We start from the raw sequence: 13,716 nt of genomic DNA, 5'->3' as shown, positions 1-13,716 counted from the left end.
AGATAAACCAGATGTACAAGGTGGCACATGTGTCTGGACTTTGTTTGCAGTGGCTAGAGGCTCTGGCACACCCATTCTCTCTCCCTCTCTCTCTTTCTCCCCCCCTCTCTCCTGGCACACCCATTCTCTCTCTCTCCCTCCCTCCCTCCCCCCCTCTCTCCTGGCACACCCATTCCCCCCCCCCCCCCGCCTCTAATAAGTAAATGCAGCTGGGTCAACTCATCAGACTCCTACCAAAGGTTCAGGTGCCCCCTGCGCCAGTTGTATACAATAATGCATGAGGTCTTGTGACCTCAGGGGAGGAGATATATAGTAAAAGATCTAGGAGCAATGAGCTCCAGTTCCCATGCTCTGTAAGTAAGGCCTCACCTCGAGACGGAGGGAAAAGCATGTGCGGGGGAATCCCGATACAATGAGCTCCATTGAGTGGTTTGAGTCTCCATGCTCTGTAAGAAAGCCCTCAGCATCAGGGTGCATCCAGGGGGGTAATCCTGATACAGTGAGCCCCACTGAAGGGCTGCTCTGTGGCCTTACAACCCTAGACAAGAACAAGGAACTTCTAGAAGCAGCCATAGGGAACTTGTCATTCAGGGTGGAATGAGACTTCTCAGAGATGCGGCTGCTCTGGGGTTCCAATGCTCTGTAAGTAATCCCTCATCTTGAGCATCTCTCTCCTCACCGCCCCCCCCCCCAAAAAATCTTTTTGTGTTGTTGCTTTAATTTTTTAATTTTTTTAATTTTTAATTTTTAAATTATTTTTATTTATTTGAGAGCGACAGACAAGAGAAAGAGGGAGATAGAGAGAATGGGTGCGTCAGGGCCTCCAGCCACTGCAAACGAACTCCAGACGCGTGCGTCCCCTTGTGCATCTGGCTAATGTGGGTCCTGGGGAATTGAGCCTCGAACCGGGGTTCTTAGACTTCAGAGGCAAGCGCTTAACCACTAAGCCATCTCTCCAGCCCCTGTTGTTGCTTTTTTAAAAATATCTTTTATTTATTTATTTGAAAGTGACAGAGAAAGAGAGAAAGAGGCAGAAAGAGGAAGAGAGAATGGGTGCGCCAGGGCCTCCAGCCACTGCAAATGAACTCCAGATGCGTGTGTCCCCTTGTGCATCTGGCTAATGTGAGTCCTGGGGAATTGAGCCTCGAACCGGCGTTCTTAGACTTCAGAGGCAAGCGCTTAACCACTAAGCCATCTCTCCAGCCCCTGTTGTTGCTTTTTTTAAAATATCTTTTATTTATTTATTTGAAAGTGACAGAGAAAGAGAGAAAGAGGCAGAAAGAGGAAGAGAGAATGGGTGCGCCAGGGCCTCCAGCCACTCCAAACGAACTCCAGACGTGTGCGCCCCCTTGTGCATCTGGCTAACGTGGGTCCTTAGGAATCAAGCCTCGAACTGGGGTCCTTAAGCTTCACAGGCAAGTGCTTAACCACTAAGCCATCTCTCCAGCCCTGTTGTTGCTTTTTGAGGTGGGGGTCTCACTGGCCCAGGCTGACCTGGAATTCACTATGTAGTCTTAGGGTAGCCTCAAACTCATGGTGATCCTCCTACCTTTGCCTCCCAAGTGCTAGGATGTGCCACCATGCCCGGCTTGCCTCACAAGTATCTTCTAAATATTTTGTTTTTATTTATTTGAGAGGGAGAATGTGCGCAGCAGGGCCTCTAGCCACTACAAACAAACACCAGCCACCATGTGCCGCCTTTTGCAACTACTCACGTGGGTCCTGGGGAATCAAACCTAGGTCCTTTGGCTTTGCAGGTAAATGCCTTTACCGCTAAGCCATCTCTCCAGCCCACATTTAAAAAAAAAAAAAAAAAAACCCAAAATTAATTAACATAGGAATGTCTTCTTTTCAAAACAAGGATAAAACTCTCTAGGCACCACCCAAGACCTTTACGCCTTCTAATTAACTGTAAAATGCCAATAAGCTACATGAACAAATATAAATTTGTGAACCAATCAATTCTGTGCACAGACCCAGATAGGTGGATAGTAGTTATTAAGTGCTGCCTTTAATGAGGGAACAGGGGGACAATGCTCTGTCTTGTCTCCCATACAGGACTCCAACTCTTTTTCTTCAAAGAGCTGTCTCTGTTGGCCTGTCCTGGGGTCTGAGAAGCCAGGATGGGGGAGCAGCCACCATGAGTTCAGGGCAAGGAGAAGGTGACGTGTGTGCACACTGTAGCCACCTCCTAAGAAGAGGGGCCTCCACAGAAGGCCAGGAAGGGTTTCAGGCCCTGCTCCTAAGCAGGTGTGTAAGCATGGGCACCTGTGCTGTGCCTGAAATTGATCCTCCTGGTGGGTAAATTGGCATCTTTATTTTTGTTAATGTTTTTATTTATTTATTTATTGAGAAAGAGACAGACAGAAAAAGAAGCAGAGAGGGAGAGAATGGGCATGCCAGGGCCTTCAGCCACTGCAAACCAACTCCATATGCATGCACTGCACCTTGTGCATCTGGCTTATGTTGGGCCTGGGGAATCAAACCTGGGTCCTTTGGCTTGGCAGGCAAGCACCTTAACCGTTAAGCCATCTCTTCAGCCCTTTGCTTAGTTTTTTTGTTTGTTTTGTTTTGTTTTTTAACTGAAAAGAAATGTGGTGAATAAGCTGGCTCTGAGACTGTGGCCACAAGGCAAGAACATGGGCTCCAAGGTCCCTGTTCCTGGCCTGTCCTACCTTAAAGGTATAAGTATGCAAGGTGTGCTAGTGTGCATAGACATGAACAGGTCTGTCTGCGTGTGTGCTAATCTACTGTAAGGATTTATATTTGTCCTTTTTGTATGAAGAGAAGGCAATAAGCATTTCCACAATCAAAGAGGGTACAGCCACCACAGGGAAACCAAGCCGTGTGTCTGGCTACACTGCTCTCACCTTTATCCTGTCACTTCTAGTGACCTGTGGCCTTGTCATCCATTTGGGGACAAACTTGGCTAGACTTACTTCTAAGCAAAAGGAGCAAGTAGAATGGCTCTAGGAGCTCGTCAGGTAGCTCAGAGGTGGAGTGCCTGAAGCAGAGTGATTTCATTTCTAGATGCAACAACGCACGCTGCCGGAACCCACCTTTTGCAAAATGGCAGCAGTCTCTGTTTAGCCACAGCCCTGAGTGGATAATGAGCAGGCATGAGGATCTGGGTCTGGCACAGAGCAAATGATGGTCATGTTTCGGGGTTTTACAACATCACATTCTGAATGTAACTGGACTTACAGGGCAGGTTCCACTTAAAGCCATTGTCAAATGTTTATGCTAGAGTATAGTTCAGAGGTAGAATATGTGCTTATCCAGCATGGGGGGGGGGGCAGGAAAGAAAGAGGAAGGAGGCGGATGAGGAGAAAAGGAACAGGAGGTTGGGATTGAGGCAGGGTCCCGTATCCCGTATACCCAAGCTGGCCTTGAAACTGCTATGTAGCCAAAGACTTTAGATTTCTAACCCTTTGGCCTGCTGAGGATGCCTGCCCAGTTTTATGTGGTGCTGGGAACCAAAACCAAGGCTTCGTGCATGCTAGGCAAAACTCTCCAAGCCAGGCATGGTGGCGGCGCATGCCTTTAATCCCAGCGCTTGAGAGACACAGGTAGGAGGATCGCTGTGAGTTCAAGGCCAGCTTGAAACTACAGAGTGAGTTCCAGGTCAGCCTGGGCTAGAGTGAGAAACTGTCCTACCTAAAAAATATATATATAATAAAAAAAAACCTCTCCCACTGACCCAGAATCAACAGGAAAAAAGCAGCATATCACTTTAATTTGCATCATTTGTTATTAAGATTTAATAATTTTCTTAAACCCCTGGCCAAGTATGGTGGCACAGGCTTTTAATCCCAGACTGGGGAGGCTGAAGGAGAGGGTTGCCATGAATTCGAAGCCTGTCTGGGCTACAGAGTGAGTTTTAAATCAGTTTGAACTAGAATGAAACTGCCTCAAAAAACAAAACCTGATTAAGCCCATGTGATAATGTATACTGTAATCTAAGCACTCAGGAAGCTGAGGCAGGAAAACTGCCAAGAGTTCAAGGCCAGCCTAATTATATAGCAAGTACTATGTCAGCCAAGTACTTAGCAGGACTCTGTCTCAAAACCAAACCAGAACAAAAAGTCCTATGTATTAGCTGTGTATCTCTTAGGAGCTGTCTGTTCACGACCTTTGTCCTTAAAAAAATAAATAAAATAAACTTTGAATTTTGAAATAATTACACTCAGGAAGTTATACAAAGGGAACAAAGAGTCTCACATACTTTTGCACCTCATATAGTTGTAGAACAGTAACAATGAAACTGGATTGGTACATTAGGTTAACTGATTAATCTTAAATCTTACTCAGTTTACCACTGTCCACTCAAATGTTAGTCTATGTGCAAATCTGAATGTTAGTCATATCTGTGACACTTTGACAAATGTTTCTGTCTATTAGACTTTTTTATTTTTAGGCTTTTTAAATTTTTTAAAATATGTATTTATTTATTTGACAGAGAAAGAGTGAGAATGGGCATACCAAGGCCTCTAACCACTGTAAACGAACTCCAGACGCGTGTGCCCCCTTGTGCATCTGGCTAATGTGGGTTCTGGAGAATTGAACCTGGGTCCTTTGGCTTTGCAGCCAAGTGCCTTAACCACTAAGCCATCCCTCCAGCCCTATTTTTAGTTTTTTTTTTAAATTTTTGTTGTTGTTCATTTTTATTTATTTGACAGTGACAGAGACAGAAAGAGGCAGGCAGGCAGGCAGGGAGGGAAGGAGAGAATGGGTGTGCCAGGGCTTCCAGCCACTGCAAATGAACTCCAGACGCATGCGCCCCCTTATGCATCTGGCTAACGTGGGTCCTGGAGAATCGAGCCTTGAACCGGGATCCTTAGGTTTCACAGGCAAGCCCTTAACCACTAAGCCATCTATCTCTCCAGCCCTATTTTTAGTTTTTTGAGGTAGGGACTCTCTCTCGAGCCCAGGCTGACCTGGAATTCCCTATGTAGTCTCAGGATGGCCTCGAACTCATGGCGATCCTCCTACCTCTGCCTCCCAAGTGTTGGGATTTAAGGCGTGCGCCACCACACCTGACTCTCCTAAACTTTTCATTTCATTTTCCTTCTTTGTTTTTTCTGCTATGCTAGAGATTGAACATAGGTTCTCACACATTCTAGACAAGTGCTGAACTACTTACTGAGCTTCATCCCTAGGCCTTCCCAAAGGCTTTATTTTTTTTTTTGGGGGGGGGGTCTTAGTCATAGCAATGGAAAGACGAAAGGCAGCAATCTGCAGTATAGATGATGTCCTAGTAAAAACTTCGCTCTTGGCTGATTCTGTGTTGAATTTTGTCTTGTTTGAGACGGGGTCACTGTGTTTTCCAAACTGGCCTAGATAGAACTCATCTCAGTTTCCTATATAGCTGATATCCTTTTCCTAGTAATAAACTGCAACCCTAAGTATCACAGCCTCCCAAGTGCTGGAATTAAAGGTGTGTGCCACCTATGCCCAACAGTAGTTGGATTCTTAAAATATTAAACACCAGCATATCTTCTGCTTGTTAGTTCTGTTTCTTTCCCTGGTTAGTTTGTATTAGTATGTAGCTCTTATTTTGGTGGAATTCTCTCTTAATTTGGTGGAAAAGTGTGCAAGTCATTTCAGTTATCATGCTCAGTCCTTACTGTGTCTTTACTGAGTTGTAGTTTGTTTTGGTTTTGCCACACTCAACTTCTTGTTTTGTTTTTTCAAGACAGGGTCTCACTCTAACCTGGGCTAACCTGGAATTCACTTTGAAGTCTCAGGCTGGCCTCAACCTCACAGCAATCCTACCTCTAGCTCCTGAGTACTGGGATTAAAGGCACATGGTCACCTCAACCAGGCAGTTCAACTTTATTTACTTATTTCTTTTTTTGAGGTACAGACTCACTCTAGCTCAGGCTGACCTGGAATTCACTATGTAGTCTCAGGGTGGCCTTGAACTCATGGTGATCCACCTGCCTGTTTCCCAAGTGTGCCACCATGCCCAGCTCAAATAAATTTTAAAAAATATTTTTCAAAAGTTTTGTTTTCTAAATTGTTTTCTGTTATACTTAAAAATGACTTTTCCAGCCGGGCATGGTGGCGCATACCTTTAATCCCAGCACTCGGAGGCAGAGGTAGAAGGATCGCCATGAGTTTGAGGCCACCCTGAGACTACACAGTGAATTCCCCAGGTCAGCCTGGGCTAGAGTGAGACCCTACCTTGAAAAACCAAAAACCAAACAAACAAAGACTTTTCCAGCTGCGTGTGGTGGTTACACACCTTCAATCCCAGCACTTGGGAGGCAGAGGAAGGAGGCCACTCTAAAACTACATAGTGAATTCCAGGTCAGTCTGAGCTAGAGTGAAACACTACCTCGAAAAACAAACAAAAAACAAAAACAAAAGCCTTTTCCAGGCTAGAGAGATAGCTCATCAAGAGATGGCGCAAGCAGTTAAAGGCATGTGCATGCAAACCCTGGCAGCCTAGGTTCAATTCCCCAACACCCACATAAAGCTAAATGCACAAGTGGCACATGTACCTGGAATTTGTTTGCAGTGGCTAAAGGTCCTGATGCACCCATTCTCTATCTGCCTCTTTCTCAAATAAATAAAGTATTTTTAAAGCTGTATTTACGGGGACTAGAGGGATGGCTTAGCGGTTAAGTGCTTGCTTGTGAAGCCTAAGGACTCAGGTTCGAGGCTCAATTCCCCAGCACCCACGTTAGCCAGATGCACAAGGGGGCGCATGCGTCTGGAGTTCGTTTGCAGTGGCTGGAGGCCCTGGTGAGCCCATTCTCTGTCTGCCTCTCCTCAGGTTCTCCTGTCTCTGGCCCTCGTCTTGATGTAGGTGCTCTGGGATTACAAACACTCTCCACAATGTCTAGTTTTACATGGTTTCTGAGATCTGAATTTAGATACTGACACTTATGGGGCAAACACTTTAACCAGTGAGCCATCTACTCAGTCCCTGTTTTGTTTTGAGGCAGGGACTCCTGTAGCCCAGGCTTGCCTTAAACTTCCTATGTAGCTGGAAGATGACTCCTGACCCTCCTGTCTCTACCTCCCGAGAAGGCCTTCCACAGCTGCTGCTTTTTTTTGGGGGGGGGCTTCATTTTTCATATTAATTCTTGGCTTTATCTAGAATATTTTTTGGTGGAATGAATGAGTGAAAGATTCTGCTTTAGAAAGTGGTTCCCAGCAATTTACTAAGTCATCTATGGTCCAGTTAGACCAAATTTCCATCCTCATCACACAGCACGTTCCCACATTCATACCTGAGACTTCTTAGTGTTCTGCTTGTGACATGAGCATGTGTGTGTCTTCTTTTTGTGTGTCATCTTTGTGTGTGTGTGTGTGTGTCCATGAGTACAGGTGTGTGCATGTGGACATCAGAGGACAACCTCTGGTGCTGCCTGCACCTTAGCGTGTTTGTGATTTCCTAATGCAGACGCCTGTCTTCATTTCCCATCTTGCCATAGGAGTGCTGGAATTACAGTTGCTTCTGCTAACAGTTCTAGCTTGAAGTTGGTTTGGGATCTTTGTTTTGTTTTTGCTTCTCTCCCTTCCTCCTTCCTTAATACCTGTCTTCTTCCTTCCCTCTTTCTTTCTCTCTCTCTCCCCCCCCCTCCCTCCTTGTTTTTCGTTGTTTGTTTGGGGCTTTTTTTTTTTTTTTTTTTTTTTTTTTTTTTTTTGACACAGGGTCTCACTTTGTAGTCCAGGCAGGCCATAGACTTGTAGCAACTCTCCTCTTTCAACCTTCCACATTCTTTGGATTGTAAGTATGTGCCACTGTGGTGGTTTGATTCAGGTGTCCTCCATAAACTTAGGTGTTCTGAATGCTAGGTTCCCAGCTGATGGATATTTGGGAATTAATGCCTCCTGGAGGGAGTGTATTGTTGGGGGTGGGTTTATGGGCTTTATAGCCAGTTTCCCCATGCCAGTGTTTGGCACACCCTCCTGTTGCTGTTGTCCACCTTCTGTTGGCCAGGGGGTGATGTCCACCCTCTGCTCATGCCATCGTGTTCCCCTGCCATCATGGAGCTTCCCCTTGAGCCTGTGAGCCAAAATAAATCTCTTTTTCCCAGAAGCTGCTCTTGGTTGGGTGATTTCTACCAGCAATGCGAACCGGACTGCAACAACCACCATGCCCAACTTCAACTTTAATATTACACAGCTCACCAAAATAAAGTCGGACTGACTGTTTCCCTTGCTAGTTCATAATGCTTTAATAAGCACAATGAAATCTTAACTAGGGTCTTGTATCGCTGAGTTGTGTCCAATTCTGTGCTAGCATCAACACTGTGATATAGGCAAGGCTATATTGTCTTTGTTTAGTTTTGTTTTTTTCTAGGTACGGCTTTACCCTAGCCCGGGCAGATGTGGAATTCACTCTGTAGTCTCAGGCTGGCCTCAAACTCACAGTGATCCTCCTATCTCTGCCTCACAAGTGCTGACATTAAAGGGCACCATGGTGTTTGGCCCCCATCATGTTTTAAAAAGAAAATTTAGAATTATTGCCTGCTTATTCTTCCACTAGAATTTGGGGTTCATACTGTCAAATCTCAAAAGAAAACTCTTGTTGGGTGCAGGCCTAGGGTCCTAGAAACTGGAGGCTCAGGCAGGAGAACTGTTTGAACTCAGAAGTTCAAAGCCGGCTGAGGAAACAAGGGGAGGGTGGAGGGGAGATCAGTGATTCAGGGCTAATTTATTAGCATGTGCCAGACATGGCGAGGAGGGGGGGGGGGGATTCTGAATCTGTTCAGTCTTTTTTTCTTTTGGGTATGGGTGTCATGGTGCACTCGTGGAGGTCAGGTGACAGGAGAAGTTCTTGGGTGTCATCTTCGCCTTCTACCTCGTTTGAGGCAGGGTCCCTCATTTCATGATTCAGTGTTGTGTTTGCCAGACTCAGAGCTTCATAGAAATTCTCCTGTCTCTGCCTTCCAGCTAGCTGTAGGTATGCTGGGATGATGGAAGCCCACCACAGCTTCTAGCTTTTTAGTTGGGATCTGAGGATTTAAATTCAGGTATTCTAGCTTTCACAGCAAGCACTTTTACCCATTTTGATCCATCTTTCCACTCCATCTTAAAAGAAAGAAAGAAAGAAAGAAAGAAAACGAAAGAAAAAAAGAAAATGTTTGTTTGGGGACCGGAGATATGGCTTAGTGGCTAAGGCGCTTGCCTGTGAAGCCTAAGGATCCAGGTTCAATTCTCCAGTAAGCTAGATGCAAAAGGTGGCACATGTGTCTGGAGTTTGCAGTGACTGGAGGCCCTGATGTGGTCATTCTCTCTTCCCCCTCTCTCAAATAAATAAAATTTTTTTTAATTTGTTTTTTTTTTTTTTTTTTTTTTTTTGAAGTAGGGTCTCACTCTAGCTCAGGCCAACCTGGGATTCACTATGTAGTCTCAGGGTGGCCTTGAACTCTCAGCAATCCTCCTACCTCTGCCTCCCAAGTGCTGGGAAAATTAAAATTTTTTTAAAATATTTGATTTTTTAAAAATAGGGCTGGCTTGAGTGAGACCCTACCTCAGAAAAAAAAATTTAAAAACAACCAGATGTGCAAGGTGGTACAGGCTTCTGGAGTTCGTCTGTACTGGCTGGGGGCCCAGACATGCACATTCTCTCTCTCTCTCTCAAATTAAAAAATTTTTTAAAAAAGCAAGCTGGGGAGATGGCTTAGTGGTTAGTGGTGCTTGTCTGCGAAGCTTAAGGACCCAGTTTGATTCCCCAGTACCCATGTACGCCAGATGCACAATGTAGCACATGCGGCTGGAGTTTGTTTGCGTTGGCTAGAGGCCCTGTCCATTTTCTCCCTCTCTCTGTCTCTACCTCTTTCTCCTTATCTCTTAACTCTCTCAAGCAAACAAACAAACACAAATAGATTTTTTTTTTTTTTAAAGTAAAAGCTGGGCATGGAGGTGCACACCTTTAATCCCAGCACTTGGGAGGCAGAGGTAGGAGGATTACCATGAGTTCAGTTACCCAGCACCCACATAAAGCCAGATGCACAAGGTAGCACATGCGTCTGGAGTTTGTTTGCAGTGGCTAGAGGGCCTGGCATGCCCATTCTCTTATTCTCTATATGCCTTTCTCTTTCAAATAAGTAAATAAAATACTAAAATAAGAGATGGAGAGATGGCTTAAGGGCTAAGGTGCTTGCCTGCAAAGCCAAAGGACCCAGGTTTGATTCCGCAGGATTCACATATATCAGATGCACAAGGTGGCACATGCCTTTAATCCTAGCACCCTGGAGAATCACCATGAGTTCATGGCCACCCTGAGACTACATAGTGAATTATAGGTCAGCCTGTGCTAGAGTGAGATTCTAACTTGAAAAACCAAAAAAATATATATTTACACACACACACATATAAATATTTTTAGCATGGTGTGGTGATGCAAACATTTAATCTCAACACTTGTGAGGCAGAGATAAGAGGATTGTTTCAGTTCAGCCTGAAGCTGTAGAGTGAGTTCCAGGTCTGCCTGGGCTAGAGTGAGACCCTGCCTTTAAAAAACAAATCATATATATCTATGTGTGGGACAGGGAGAGAGAGTGCAAGTACATGCATACTCCAGATGCATGTGCTACTCTGCGTATCTGGCTTTATGTGGGTACTGGGGTATTGAACCCATGTCATCAGCCTTTGCAAGCAAGCGCCTTTTAACCACTGAGCTATCTCATGTTTGTTTACTGTACGTAGCACTGCGTTTCATAAGGAAATTTCATACATGTAATGCATTTGAGCATATTCCTTTTCCCATCCCATACTTGCTCCCTTCCCTTCCCTTCCCCTCCTATTAGTCCCTTTTTGCTCCTAGACAATTTTGCTTCTACTTTTTTTGGTTTTTCGAGGTAGGGTCTCTCTCTAGCCCAGGCTGACCTGGAATTCACTGTGTAGTCTCAGGGTGGCCTCGAACTCATGGTGATCCTCCTACCTCTGCCTCCTGAGTGCTGGGATTAAAGGTGTGCGCCACCATACCCGGCTTTGCTTCTACATTTTTTTGAGGCAAGCCCAACAGACTAGCCTTTTTATTTATTTATTTTTTATTATTTGAGAGAGAGAGAAAGGCAGACAGAAAAAAGAGAAAATGGGCATTTCAGGGCCTCCAGCCACTACAAACAAACTCCAGATGCATGAGTTACCTTGTGTATCTGGCTTACATGGGTCCTGGGGAATTGAACCTGGGTCCTTTGGCTCTGTAGGCAAGCACCTTTACCGCTAAGCCATCTCTCCAGCCCTAGCTTTTTTTAAATAACTTTTTGTTCATTTTTATTTATTTATTTGAGAATGACAGAGAAAGAGGCAGATACAGAGCAAGCGAGAATGGGCGCGCCAGGCCTTCCAGCTACTGCAAACAAACTACAGACGTGTGCGCCCCCTTGTGCATCTGGCTAACATGGGTCCTGGGGAATCAAGCCTCGAACCAGTGTCCTTAGGCTTCACAGGCAAGCACTTAACTGCTAAGCCATCTCTCCAACTCCCCCCTTTTTTTAATGTGCATGCAAGAGAGTGAAAGAGAGAAAGAGACAAGCAGACAGAATTGGTGTGCCAGGGCCTCCAGCCACTGCAATCACACTCCAAATGTGTGTGCCCCGTGTGCACATGTGTGACTTTGCTGACATGGCTTATATGGGACCTGAAAAGTCCAACATGAGTCCTTAGGTGTGGTGGTGTGATTCAGCTGTCCCCCTGGAACTTACGTTTTCCTGCCATCATGGAGCTTCCCCTCACACCTGTAAGCCAAAGTAAATCTCTTTTTCCCCACAAGCTGCTCTTGGTTGGGTTTTTTCTTTTTTTGGTTGGGGTTTTTCTACCAGCAATGCAAACCTGACTGTAACAGTAAAGTGGGACTGCTGCTAGACACCTGACTGTGTGTATGGTTTTGACCTTTTGGAGCTGATTTTTAAGAGGAATGTGGAAGGAGTTGAAACCTTGGCCTAAGAGATGCCTTGCAGTGCTATAAGTATAGCTTGATGGACCATTCTGGTCAGAGTTGAAAGACCTGAATGCAGCAAAAACTATGGACTGTGAGGTTTGGCTTATGAGGGTGAGAAAGAGCTTTGCTTGGACTGACTGGGCCAGCACTTTGTGTGGGAAGTTTGCTGTTGTGCCTGGGTCCTGGGAAATTGTGTAGGGTTGCTTTGCATAGAAATGAACTGGTGTGAGCAGAGGGATGTGGCACAGAAAGAAAAATCTCTGGGTGAACAACAGCCCATTCAGCTGCAATTGAGAGATTACAACCTTTGAGATTGGGCCAGCTGACCTGCACTGGGGCAATGGGAAGCATGTAGACTCTTTTGAAGGGGCCTGGGTGCTCAAAAAGTGTCCTGTTCTTCAAAGTCTGCTCTATTCCCACCTGGATTAACAAAATGGCACCCTACCTGGTATTGTGGAGTATAAGAAATGCAAGAAAGAGAAGGTCACTGAGTTTGCAACACGGTCTTGTGTTTTGGAAATGGCCATGGGCAGTGTGAAGCAGGATTGCTGGTTGCCTGCATGGAGACCTGATGGGGCCATGAGGATGAACCATGGATTGCAATGGAGACCCAGTGGAGATGCCAGGACCATGAGATGATTGCTAAGGAAAGCTGCCAGCCCCGATGAAGTTTTCCAGGACTGTGAGTAGTCTAGCTGGAGGGGCAGAATGGGAAGTCCAGAGACTTGTTGCTGGTTAGTGTTACTGGACTGGGAATTTTGCCACTATCTAAAGTTGTTGGACTTGGAGCTACAATTAAGTATTTGCCCTGTTTATATCATGTATTGCTTGAGTATTTGTTTGCTATGCCCAATGCCATCTTTTGCAGTGTGAATGTTTATTCTGTGCCATTATGGGTCTTTTGGGGGGGGATTTTTTTTTGGTATTATGGCTCAGTTAAAAGACCTTGGACTATGCATCAGGGAAATGCAGATTAAAACTACATTGAGATTCCATCTCACTCCTGTCAGATTGGCCACCATCATGAAAACAAATGATCATAAATGTTGGCAGGGATGTGGAAAAACAGGAACCCTTCTACACTGCTGGTGGGAATGCAATCTGGTCCAGCCATTGTGGAAGTCAGTGTGGAGGTTCCTAAAACAGCTAAAGATTGATCTACCATATGACCCAGCTATAACACTCCTAGGCATATATCCAAAAGACTCATCTCATTTCCTTAGAAGTACGTGCTCAACCATGTTTATTGCTGCTCAATTTATAATAGCTGGGAAATGGAACCAGCATAGATGTCCCTCAACTGATGAGTGGATAATGAAGATGTGGCACATTTATACAATGGAGGTCTACTCAGCGGTAAAGAAAAATGAAGTTATGAAATTTGCAGAAAAATGGATGGACCTGGAAAGGATTATACTAAGTGAGGTAACCTAGGCCCAGAAAGCCAAGCACCACATGTTCTCTCTCAAATGTGGATCCTGGCTACAGATGATTGGGCTTCTGCCTAAGAAGGAAAATACTTGGTAGCAGAGGCCAGTAAGTTAAAAAGGAGACATAAAGGGAAGAGAAAGGAAGGGAGGAGGATACTTAATAGGTTGATATTGTATATATGTAAGTACAATGATTGTAATGGGAGGTAATATGATGGAGAATGGAATTTTCAAAGGGGAAAGTGTGGGGGTGGGGAGGGAGGGAATTACCATGGGATATTTTTTTATAATCATGGAAAATGTTAATAAAAATTTAAAAATTAAAAAAAAAAGACCTTGGACTATGGAGATATATGAACATCATTGGGATTGATAAAACTA

General features: G+C 44.9%; 1 protein-coding gene across 2 annotated transcripts in view; it reads right to left on the bottom strand.

The window, feature by feature from the left end:
* LOC101612225 (MLX interacting protein) overlaps positions 1-13,716 on the bottom strand; it is an 83,519-nt gene that overhangs the window by 31,897 nt on the left and 37,906 nt on the right. The gene's annotated exons all lie outside the window — the stretch shown is intronic.

Source organism: Jaculus jaculus, chromosome 13 (genome assembly GCF_020740685.1).
Source record: "Jaculus jaculus isolate mJacJac1 chromosome 13, mJacJac1.mat.Y.cur, whole genome shotgun sequence".
In the NCBI taxonomy this organism is placed as follows: Eukaryota; Metazoa; Chordata; class Mammalia; order Rodentia; family Dipodidae; genus Jaculus; species Jaculus jaculus.
Note: the sequence above shows the minus strand (reverse complement) of the source record. Positions and strands in the feature narration are given on the sequence as shown.